Consider the following 10853-nt stretch of genomic DNA (forward strand, 5'->3'; position numbering starts at 1 on the left):
CAAATTGGTGTAAAAGTTAATGCTGCTGTGATAGAAAGGTGTCAGGACACACAGTGCATCGCAGCTTGCTGTGTATGGGGCTGGGTAGCTGCAGACTTGTCAGAGCGCCCATGTTGACCCGTCCACCACTGAGAGCACCTACAATGGGCATGTGAGCGTCGGAACTGGACCATGGCGCAATGGAAGAAGGTGGCCTGGTCTGATGAATCACATTTTCTATTTCATCATGTGGATGGACCCATGTTAGGGTCCGATCTAATGGAGCATCTGTGGGATGTGCTGGAACAACAAGCTCGATCCACGGGGGCCCCACCGCTCAACTTCCAGGACTTAAAGGATCTGCTGCTAACGTCTTGGTGCCGGATACCACAGGACACCTTCAGAGGTTCTTGTGGAGACCATGCCTCCACGGGTCACAGCTGTTTTGGCGGCACGAGGGGGACCTACACACACACACACACACATATATATACAAACATATATATATTACACACAGAATACATATAATACATAAGCGTATTTATACAGTACATGCAAACATACAGTATGTATATACAGTATACGCATATATTGTATATACTGTTTTGTTAATTTTACATGATAATACGTAATAGTTAGGCCGTTTGACTGATAAATTGGATACTTGGGATGTCAGGATTTTTGTATTCAAGCCTTGTATTCGACCCTCAAGGAGGTCCCTTGGGATTAAAAAATCTCTTTTCTAAGGGAGACCTGGCCAAGATAACACTGCGTACAAATCTACCCAATAATAAAAGAATAACGTGTTAAAGCAGACAGCAGGCGTACAATAGTCCAGGTTCTGTTGCGATGACATTCTAATAAACACCTTCCTAAACACCCACATTTTTTGGATACCTAATTACTCCCCCGACACGCTAAGAGATACATTAGAAACAAAGCAGGCCAGTGCTGGCGTCTGAACACACACACACTTGATCAGCATTCAGTTCAGTGGTTTGCAATTATAATGAATATTAATGACTGTTTTTCTCGTACATAATATTCTCATAATGACTCTACAAAGTAAATGCAGCCCTCCTAAAACAATCATTTATCATAACTATGTACCAGAGCAATAACGCTGTCACGGTCACGCTGCTGAGACAACAACATCAGCCCGTTTAGTCTCTTTGTGATTGCAACATCAATGCACACGCGACCTCGGATAAATCCACAGCAGGGGCTTTGGAGAGTGTTATTCACTCTAATTCCAAATAGAAATGTAGCAGTCTTGAGTTTGTCACTGCTTCTGACTTTCACTTCTAAACGAGATCCATTAAACGCTGATCTCCAGTGTTTTTGACCGTGCGGGTACACGGACGTTGCCTTTCAAGTGCAATGGAATGATTCACTGTGCACTTCGGTTATCATCTCGGTGTTCAATCTTTCAAACTGTAATTTAAACACCCGTCAACTGTCCAATGAACAAATAGATTCCAACAAATAAAAAGAAAATGAAATTGAGTGCTCTCTCTCTCTCTCTCTCTGTGTGCGCGTGTGTGTGTGTGTGTGTGGAACAGTAGTTTTTCAGTTCCGTCAAATACCTTTTCCCAGGGGCTCCCCCTCCCCTCCTCCCCCGACCTCCCGAAACGGCGGAGGAGTCCGGCTCAATACACACAGACATTACCTTTGAGCAACTGAGCCCTGTTTGGGAATTGCCAAAGCGTACAGAGAAATAGACTCGGAATAGAACACCCCGGCGAAATTCCATTTCACATCTGAAGTGGTCTACTTGTGAAAGATCATTTGGTTTGGAGTGAGTAAACAGAGAGGACTCCATCGCTCTCAATGACTTATGTGTGAAAGCTGCGGAGTACACACGACCGGGAAGTCCTGGAGCTGTTTGGAGAGCCAGTGCCGTGCAAAATGAAGCCCGGGCGCAAGCACTGTGTTCCACAAGTCTCTATATCCTGCTAGATACCGGGATTTTTTTTTTGTGTGTGTGTGTGTGTGTGTATGTGTGTGTATGTGTGTGTGTGATTCTTTTTTATGACATGAGATGAGATATTGCCGTGAATCAAATTGTATGCTTTACGTTGTGAATGTAAACACTGCTGAATGTGTGTGACTCCATCAAGAACTGGCATCCCACTCATGATGCCTCCATTGTCTGCTGCATAAAAATAATAATAATAACAACAACAACAACAACAAAAACAATAGTAGAAGTAATAATAATAATAATAATAATGATAATAACAATAATAATAACAACAACACAAAAACAATAGTGGAAGTAATAATAATAATAATAATAATAATAATAATAATAATAATAATAATAATAATGATTATAAAAATAATAATAACAACAACACAAAAACAATAGTAGAAGTAACAATAATAATAATAATAATAACAATGATAATAATAATACTTGTCAGTATTATTATTATTGTGTTTTTGTCCTTGTTGCTATTATCATATTGTGATTTGAACGGGGTAGAATAGGTAAAGTGCATTTCCTCGCCGGGGAAGGCTTCAGTCACAAAGGACCACTTAAGTGCGCCGGGCAAAGTGTTGTTCAATCACCAAGGAGCTCATGAAGTTGATGAAAGGCAGAGACATTAATTGAATGACCTTGGCATTACTGGTTTTAATGAGCAGACCTACTTCAATGTAAAGGACACGCTGCCTTTTAGTGGGCATTTAAACATCACAAGTCTTTGACCAGGTCTTTCTGAATGATGTTCATTGTCTTCCTGAATACTCTTTCAACTCTCAACCTTCCGCGGCGCCGGCTCCAACCAAAATGGGAAGAAAAGCGTTTCGCTCTGAAGCCACGCGCGACAAAAGGAGGGTCTGGTAAGCCTTGGATCAGCCACCGTGCTTTAAGGATATGTCAGGAGGTAGATAACTCATTAAATAACACTCCACAAGGCGCGCTCTGCATACAATCTGTCCAGAAGGAATATGGAAATTATTCATGAATTAATTGAGAACAAAAGTCCATTTTCACCAACAAACAGTCCTGCAAAACCCTTTTCGCCGAAAGGTGTTGTCGGCGGTGGATACCCGAGCCCCTACTGGGAACGTGGAGGCCTGGCCGCCACGACAGATCCATCAAAGCAGCGGCGGCCGTCTCTCTCCCGATGTGGACTCCGCCAAGGGCCCCGCCCGCCGCCGCGAGCGCCGGACCACTCCGCCTTACCCGTTGGCGCCCAGCCAAAAAAAAAAAGAAACCTAGCCTCGCTACCGTCGTCCTTCACCCCTTCCAGCCGGGCTCCCGCTGAAGCCCTGCTATTCAATTAAGACACTGGACGTCTCTAAAGCCGATTTTGATACCATTTTGAAAGCCGTTCCAGTCACTCCAAATGGGGCAAAGCGCGCTAATGGCTACAAGTGTCTGCACATCCGCCGTGGATTGACATCGCATTTTGTCGCACTTTTCTCGAAAGACCATATGACGCCTGACCGTGCGCCTTGGAGCGCTCTGCCGAACAGTCCTTGAATCATCTGGTGGATCTGTCACGTTCACAATTACATTATTGCTGTTTCACTCCGCAGAGTCACTGTGTCAGAGCGCCGAAAAGCAAGCAGATGGAGCCGGCCGGCAACAGAAGGCGTGTAAATCATGGATCATTTGATTGGAGTTCTTATTCAATTATTCGACCAAGTGGCCATCTTGGACGGGACCCAATAAATGCTGCCTGTTGTACAATATGTGTAAGCAACTGTTACACCATTCAACCAGTATTGCCTCTAGGCTGAAACCAAAAACGGATTAGAATGTCGAATGCGTGATATCAATGTGTGTATTATTTGTACCGACATGTATTCATTTCATACAGCTCAATCTTGTTTCACACACACACACACACACACACATACAGACACACACTAGAAATACAGTCCCAGCCCCCCTATGGCTGTATCAATCCTCTCCCCAGCTGGAGTGTACCAAAAGAAATATACTCACTTGCCATGAGTTTTGTACTTTTTTTTTTTATTATTATTTTATTTTTTAGCTTTTTCTTCAGTTTGTTGTTTATATTCTTCCGCAATTTCTCTAAAACTCTTACTGCTCAACCAGAGTCTTAAATCGCGAAAAGAGAGGCTGAAACAATACACCCACATATCCTGTCGGTGGGTCCATAACTAAAGAAACTGTTCGGTGGTCGTAGGAGTCACTTAGTGATCGTGCATCTCATTATCTCCTGCATCACGGAGCGCACTGGGAAAGCACATTTACATTACGCACAATTCATTAGAACTAGTAAATAACCATCACTAGTAATGGTGCAAAATCCCCTGGTTACGCCCCCACACCCGTTACGCGCGCTCCACTTGAGCACGTGGAAGTCGTGGACGTCAAGGTTTCGGGACGAATAACAAAAAGGAAAAAAAAACGCGACAATGAATCCAAATTACAATCAAGTCCAACGGCGCCAAAGGTGTTGAAGGAACCGCAGTAAATACAATACCACGAAACATTTTTAGTTTGCTGGGGGGGAGGGGGGCTGAAAAACAAAATGAGCTGTACTTAACATTCAGGCACAATGCTGAAAAGTGACAATTGCTTATCTCCATGGAGATCAATAATGGCTCCAGGATCATTGTGTAAAGTGTCTGCAGGTTTAATGCAGATAGGATGTCATTATTATTTTCTTTCTCCTAATGACCATCATTATGCACGGACACTGATTGAATTCCATTTGTTACCTACGTTTGAGCCTGAGTGGAATAATTACCATTTAAGTGTCTCCATTAAAATTCATACACGGATGTTCATACCCGGACCTCCTTTTAAAAATAACTAAAATATCCTTTGAATACAAAATGAATTGAATTATTATCCGGCCCTGCTTTAAATACTTGAAGCTCTGACTACACATGCATGAGCGTTATGAAGGCAGCCATTGCTTTCTTTCTGGCTTGTATAATAATAATAATAATAATAATAATAATAATAATAATAATAATAATATATTTCATTTTTAGAGACGCTGAGAGGGAAAACGAGAAACTGTTGCTGTCCAGATGCTGTCAATGCAGCACACTCTCTTAATATTTAATTAAAATGGATCTGTTGGTAAGTGTGATCAATATCTGGCTCTCGGTATAAATTGCATTTTCACCCTCTTGTGTCACATACAAAAATAAATACTGTGTTTTTTGTAATGCTTCTTATAGAGTGGTCATTACTACCACTGCTCACTTGAAGCACTGCACCGCTTGAAACGCCGGGGCGTAAAAATGTTCCCGTCAAGACAAAAAACCGAAGCTCCACCCGACGCGTCGTTTTGACGCCTTTATTTTCTAATATTTCATCGTAAAAAAAAAAGGTCGCTCGTATTCCGGATGGGGAGCCCCAACCTGGCGCTTCCACCGATTTAATTGCTCCGTCTGGTTTGATCTCCGGTATCCGGATCAATGGTTTCAAACGCAGCGGCGTGTGGGCCCAGATCTAATTCTCCTTCTTTTCCTTTTTCTCCCAAACCCCACCCCACCCACCCCGGAACAATTGGGTAAATGGTCTTACAAGAGTGTTTGTTTATCCAGCGGTGCATGAATGCAGCGCCAACAAGAACATGTCACTTCTTGTTTCTTGTGTTCCAACCGGCCGGCCGCTCACCCTGGGCGTGGGGCCGCCCGACTGGAAGTAACCGCGTTTGTGTTGCAGGTAAATAAGGCGTAGTATCACCCACCCACCCTGCCCCCCGCTCCTAATACAGCCATCTTTTTTTTTCTGTAAATACACAGCCCCGTGTGTACGTGTGTGTGAGTGAGAGAGGGAGAGGGAGAGTGAGTGCTGCGAGCGCCCGCGTGGAGTCAGCGGAGGAGAGCGGCGAGCGGATTCGGCGTCGCCCAATCAATCACTGACAGATTACCGCTAAAGCCACTTCTACACACATTAGAGGCGACGACAAACGCGGAATCGCGGCCGAACAACCCGCGGACGCGAGGAGCCCCGTCGTCGCCGGGACTCCCCCCGGTTGTTTATCAAAGCGGCGGCGGGGGGGCCCTTGAGTGGCGGGCGCGCGGCGATTGCGTCGCGCCGGCTGAGAAAGCGGCGCCCGCCGGCGCCCTCCCCCTCCAACCCTCCCCCCCCCCCCACCCCCCCCGCGGCCGCCGCCGTTGTCAGCCCGCCGCGGTTCACTGTAAATCACATCGCGCCGGCTTTCATGGGGCGAGATTTAGCGGCTTATCCTCGCCGCGGCGCTCCATTCACTTCAAGCTTGTCCCTATTAGGAGCTCGGCGCCCGCTCCATAAAGGCACTTTTACGGCGGCTGCGACGTCTTCAAATAACGCGGCTCGAACCAAAAGGCCGTTTCATTTTTTTTATTTTTTTTTTCTGCTTCTTCGTCCATTTTTTTTTCCCTTCTCCCTCCCTCGCTCTCCCTCGCTCTCCCTCTCTCTCGCGCTCTCTCTCTCTCTCTCTAAGAACCCTGTGTGTTCTCGCGCCATCACAAAGACCAAGTGTTGTGATTCCCCCCCCGCCCCAGATAATCACCTCTTTGGGAGGCGTAACCCCTGGACAGCGCCCAATAATTGCCGCCTGTTGTTCCATATTCATAAGCAACTGTTACGGTATCGAACCAATATTCTTCATACGCGGTCTTAACTGTGTGTTATTTATGCATAGTTACTTAGCACTGTATCCATCAAGACATACAGCTGATACACTGTACTATTCTGAACATCCACCCGAACTCCGTAAGAACCCTGTGTGTTCTCTGTCCATCCCAACGAGCAAGACTTTGGAATATATAAACAATATATATATTTTTCCAGATTATCACCTTTTTGGGGAATCTTAAGCCCGTCATGCAGGCTACCCCACCGCCGCGGCCCAGTGTGCGGTATTTTGTTTTATTTTCCGCACAACACGCACGAGGTTTAAATGATCCTGTTCAAAGCCTGATTGTGTCAAAAAACGTCGCGTAATGATATCAAACACAAAACACGGTTTAAAGATGGGAAAGGATTTCTTCCCGGCGCCAGTGGAATCTTTTGTATTTTCGTGCCGGGGCCTCCCGCCCCGCGATTTTATTTTATTTTTTCTTCTTTTTTCTCCACGATGTTAAACGGCAAATCACCCAACAAGACGAGTCGATAATCCCACAAAGGAGAATAAAAAGAACAAATAAAAGAGCCGTTATTTGGACGAAACGTTCCGAGATAACATCAGTTTGCTCCTGTGAGGAAAAAAGGCTCTTTTGCAGCCTGTTTTCTCCTGAGCCGGTGATTCATGGCTAGAAATACCAAAAACCCCGACAACACTGTTGAAGTGATCGCAGATGACATAAGAGTCTGTAGGCAGAAGGTTAAAAATCATCCAGTCACGTGAGTCTGCAAACCCCTAACCTTGTTCCTGGGGAAATGTAAAAAAAAAAAAAATGTGTGTGTGAGTGTGTGTGTGTGTGTGTGTGTGTGCGTGGTGGGGGAGGGTGGAGTAGATTGTGGGTTTTGAAAAAGAAACAAAAAAACAAAACAAAAAAACCCAGCAGCTTTCACTCGACGTTTAACTCTCATTTTCGCTTCGCGACTATAACCTCGCATTGGTAAAAAATAAAATAAATAAATAAATAATAATAATAATAATAATTATAATAAAAATACTCCATGACGGTTTCCAGGACACACGGCTCCCATCTGGGCACAACGAATAAGCCTGGACGACGGTGAACTCCATTGTTATGGCTCGTAACGGCCATGGGTTTTAAACAAATGCATAAAAATCTGATCGTTTCGACGGGAGCGCCGTGTGGGATTCCCACACATCATTTGAATGAATAATGTCAATATTAAGCACCCTGCTCCGCGGTGAGAACCAGGCATCCAGTCCTCCGCGTTGGGGGATTTCTGCCCCAAAATGGTGTTAAGGTGAGGGCAGGTTTGGCAGGCATCGCGTCGTTCACCGGTTAACTCTCTTTTTGATTTCCTTCAGTTTGGCGGAGCGCTGTTTATTGTGTTATGTCGTGTCGGAAAAAAAAAAAAAAAAAAGCACACTTTCAATATCACTCACATTTTGTCCTGTTGTGTTCCATCTGTGCAAATGCTTGACCACAACATTCTTTATATATGGTATGAAATGTAGAAAGAGCCTCTCTGGCGTGTGTGTGTGTGTGTGTGTATACAGTGTGTGTGTGTGTATAGTATATATATATATATATATCAAACTTTGAGGTGCATGATGGACATGACCCGTGTTCCCTGTGTGTGTGTGTGTGTGTGTGTGTGTGTGTGTGTGTGTGTGTGTGTCTGTGTATGTGTGTGTATGCGTGTGTGTATGTGTGTGTGTGTGTGTGTGTGTGTGTGCGTGTGTGTGTGTGTGCGCGCGCGCGGCTGTGTGGATGATGTGTGCATTGACGTGTCATAGCCAGAGTTCAGGGAGGCAGCTGAGCAAAATAATTTAGAATGTCCTGCCCGCTGACACAAGGACAAAGGCAGGGAGACAGAACATGCCCCGTGCGAGGGGGGGAGACAACGGACGCGGCTACACCTGGAAATGCACTGCAGTTGTTTTTTTCCCCGTGACCTCCAAAAGTACACAGAACCCCTTGGCCGGCTGGTGCCTATATAGGCTCCTCGGACCCACGCTGCTGCGCGTTAACAGGCTGTTATCGCAGCGTGGCCTGATGAGCGCCGCCCGCCCCTTCTCCGCCGAAACCCCCACCCCGACATACACGCGCCCGGGTCGGTGTTTAAAAGCTGCGCCGCGCAAGAAAAACCGTGACCGAGGCGACGTCGGCACATTTCTAGCTCCGCCAGTCACGCGCTGCACGGACAATATATTACGCGCGGACACACAAGGACGTACGGGAGATGAGGCTCGCGGCGGGAGCCCTGGAAGCCTTGTTATATTCGCCGCCGCCGAGAGCTCCCCAAAGACCTCGTCCAGGCTATTCCTAGGAGGCAGAGCGCACAGCGGCGTGGCTGAACACCTCGCACGCAGTCCCCATCATATGTGTCCACGTGTTCGTCCAAACTAATTTATGACCAGCGGGGGTGGAATCACGTCAGAGCTTCAAACCCCCGTGTACCGCGCGGCAACTGATGTCCCCCCTCCGTCGATTTACGCGGCGGGGGGCGTCGGTTGTTTCTGGGGTCGCCGGCCGCCGGTCGCCCAAACGCCGTTGTTTTTTGTTTTTTTTTGTCAATGTCTCGGCTTAAAGTACGAAGCGTTGCATTTTCGCGAATTTCATTTCATTTTATGAACAAGACCGATTCAGTGTCACGGAGGCCTGGGTTTGGAGTCTGAACGGCTGAATCAGTCGCAGTTTCGCTCAGGTCCCCCTCCAAACTGTCATTTATTCGGGCGTTATCTGCAGTGCACTGATGGCGCACAAACAGATAATAAGTGAATCAGAATATATTCATTAACGTTACATTTTTTTTTTTTCTTTCCCCCAAATCGTCCCGCCGACCAGATTTGATCACACTGCGAGCCAAATCGGACCACGCCGTATCTCTCTGCGGCCCCGGCTCTAATCGTCGGGACCTCAACCCAACCGCGATTCATTTCGACTGCATCCGTCACCGGTGCTGATTGCACACATACAGATAATAACTCCATTATTTCGCCCCCCCCCCAAACCCTCAATAACCCTTGTTATTGTTTGGGTGTGCGGCCCAAACAGGTGACCGCGGACCCAATCTTTGCCCCCCGCCGCCGATTTCATTGAGAGCTTCCCAAAAGTTAAATGGCTTTGAATTTTGGCTCCCCTTGCAGCGGAGGGGGGTGTGTGTGGGGGTGGGGTGGGGGGGTGTGTGGGGGTGCGCGGCGCATGCGCAGGGCGGCGCAGTGCGCACGCTGCCTCCAGTCGGCGGAGCGGCGGTCCGGGCTCCGGATTCCAACATGGCAGAGGCTCGGCTCGCTGCTCCGCGCGCCGACGCGCGATGGATTCCGACCGCGAGCGGCCGCGTGTAGCGCGACGCAGCGTCCGACGCCCCGCACGCCCGCCCGCCCGCGCGCGCGCGCGCGCTTTACCGGATCGATGCGTTCGCCGTGACCGTCGACGCCGTCCGTCCCGCCGCGCGCACAGGTGAGTGGGTCCGCGGGTGGGGGGGTGGAGGTGGGGGGGGGGGGGGGGGGGGGGGGGGTGAGGAGCACGCGGAGCTCCCACTCCGCACCGGAACCGTGCGCGCGTGGACGCGTGCTCGCGCGTCACGCAGCTGCGTCGCAGTGTGAGGCGCGCGAGTCATCAGACATTATTATTATTCTTCATTATTTATTATTATTATTATTATTATTATTATTATTATTAATAGGGTTAGGGTTATTATTATTTGCAATTAAAAAAATACATATACATTGATTTACAAAATTGCTGTGGAGCAAAATACAATTAAAAATAAAAAAACCGCTTAAGGTGTGTCCATGAATTGTTTGATTTCTGTAAAACCTAAATAACTTTCCCGCGCCGGCAACTTCATGTGAATCAAACTTCCGGGGCTTTAACGGGGAGAGAGGCTCGCACCAGTGAGAGTAAAGCTGTTTTAAAAGTGAAAGGGGGGGGGGGGGGACATCCCGCCGCTCGTTTAAGCTCTTCCTCCAACGGGCTGCGGGAGGACCGTGCGTGTGGCGTGTGGCGTGTGCGTGTGCGTATGCGTGCGTGTGTGCGCGCATCTCCGTGTCGCGCCACAGTCTCTCCCACACGCTCCTTCCCTCCCCAGTGCGAGGTTCGAACCGGGAGCAGCAGTGACAGGCTCCGTCCCAGTCCGCACCGGGTTCCCTCCTGATGACGTGCATGCGGGGGTAAATGAATACCTGACGACCAGAGCTGCAGCGGGGTTTTTTTTTTTTTTTTTTTGTTGTTTTTTTGGGTTTTTTTTTTTTTTTTTTATTATGTTTGGGGGTTTTTTTTTTTCTTCTTTTGCTTTTTTT

This window comes from Zeus faber (assembly GCF_960531495.2).
Source record: "Zeus faber genome assembly, chromosome: 18".
NCBI lineage: Eukaryota > Metazoa > Chordata > Actinopteri > Zeiformes > Zeidae > Zeus > Zeus faber.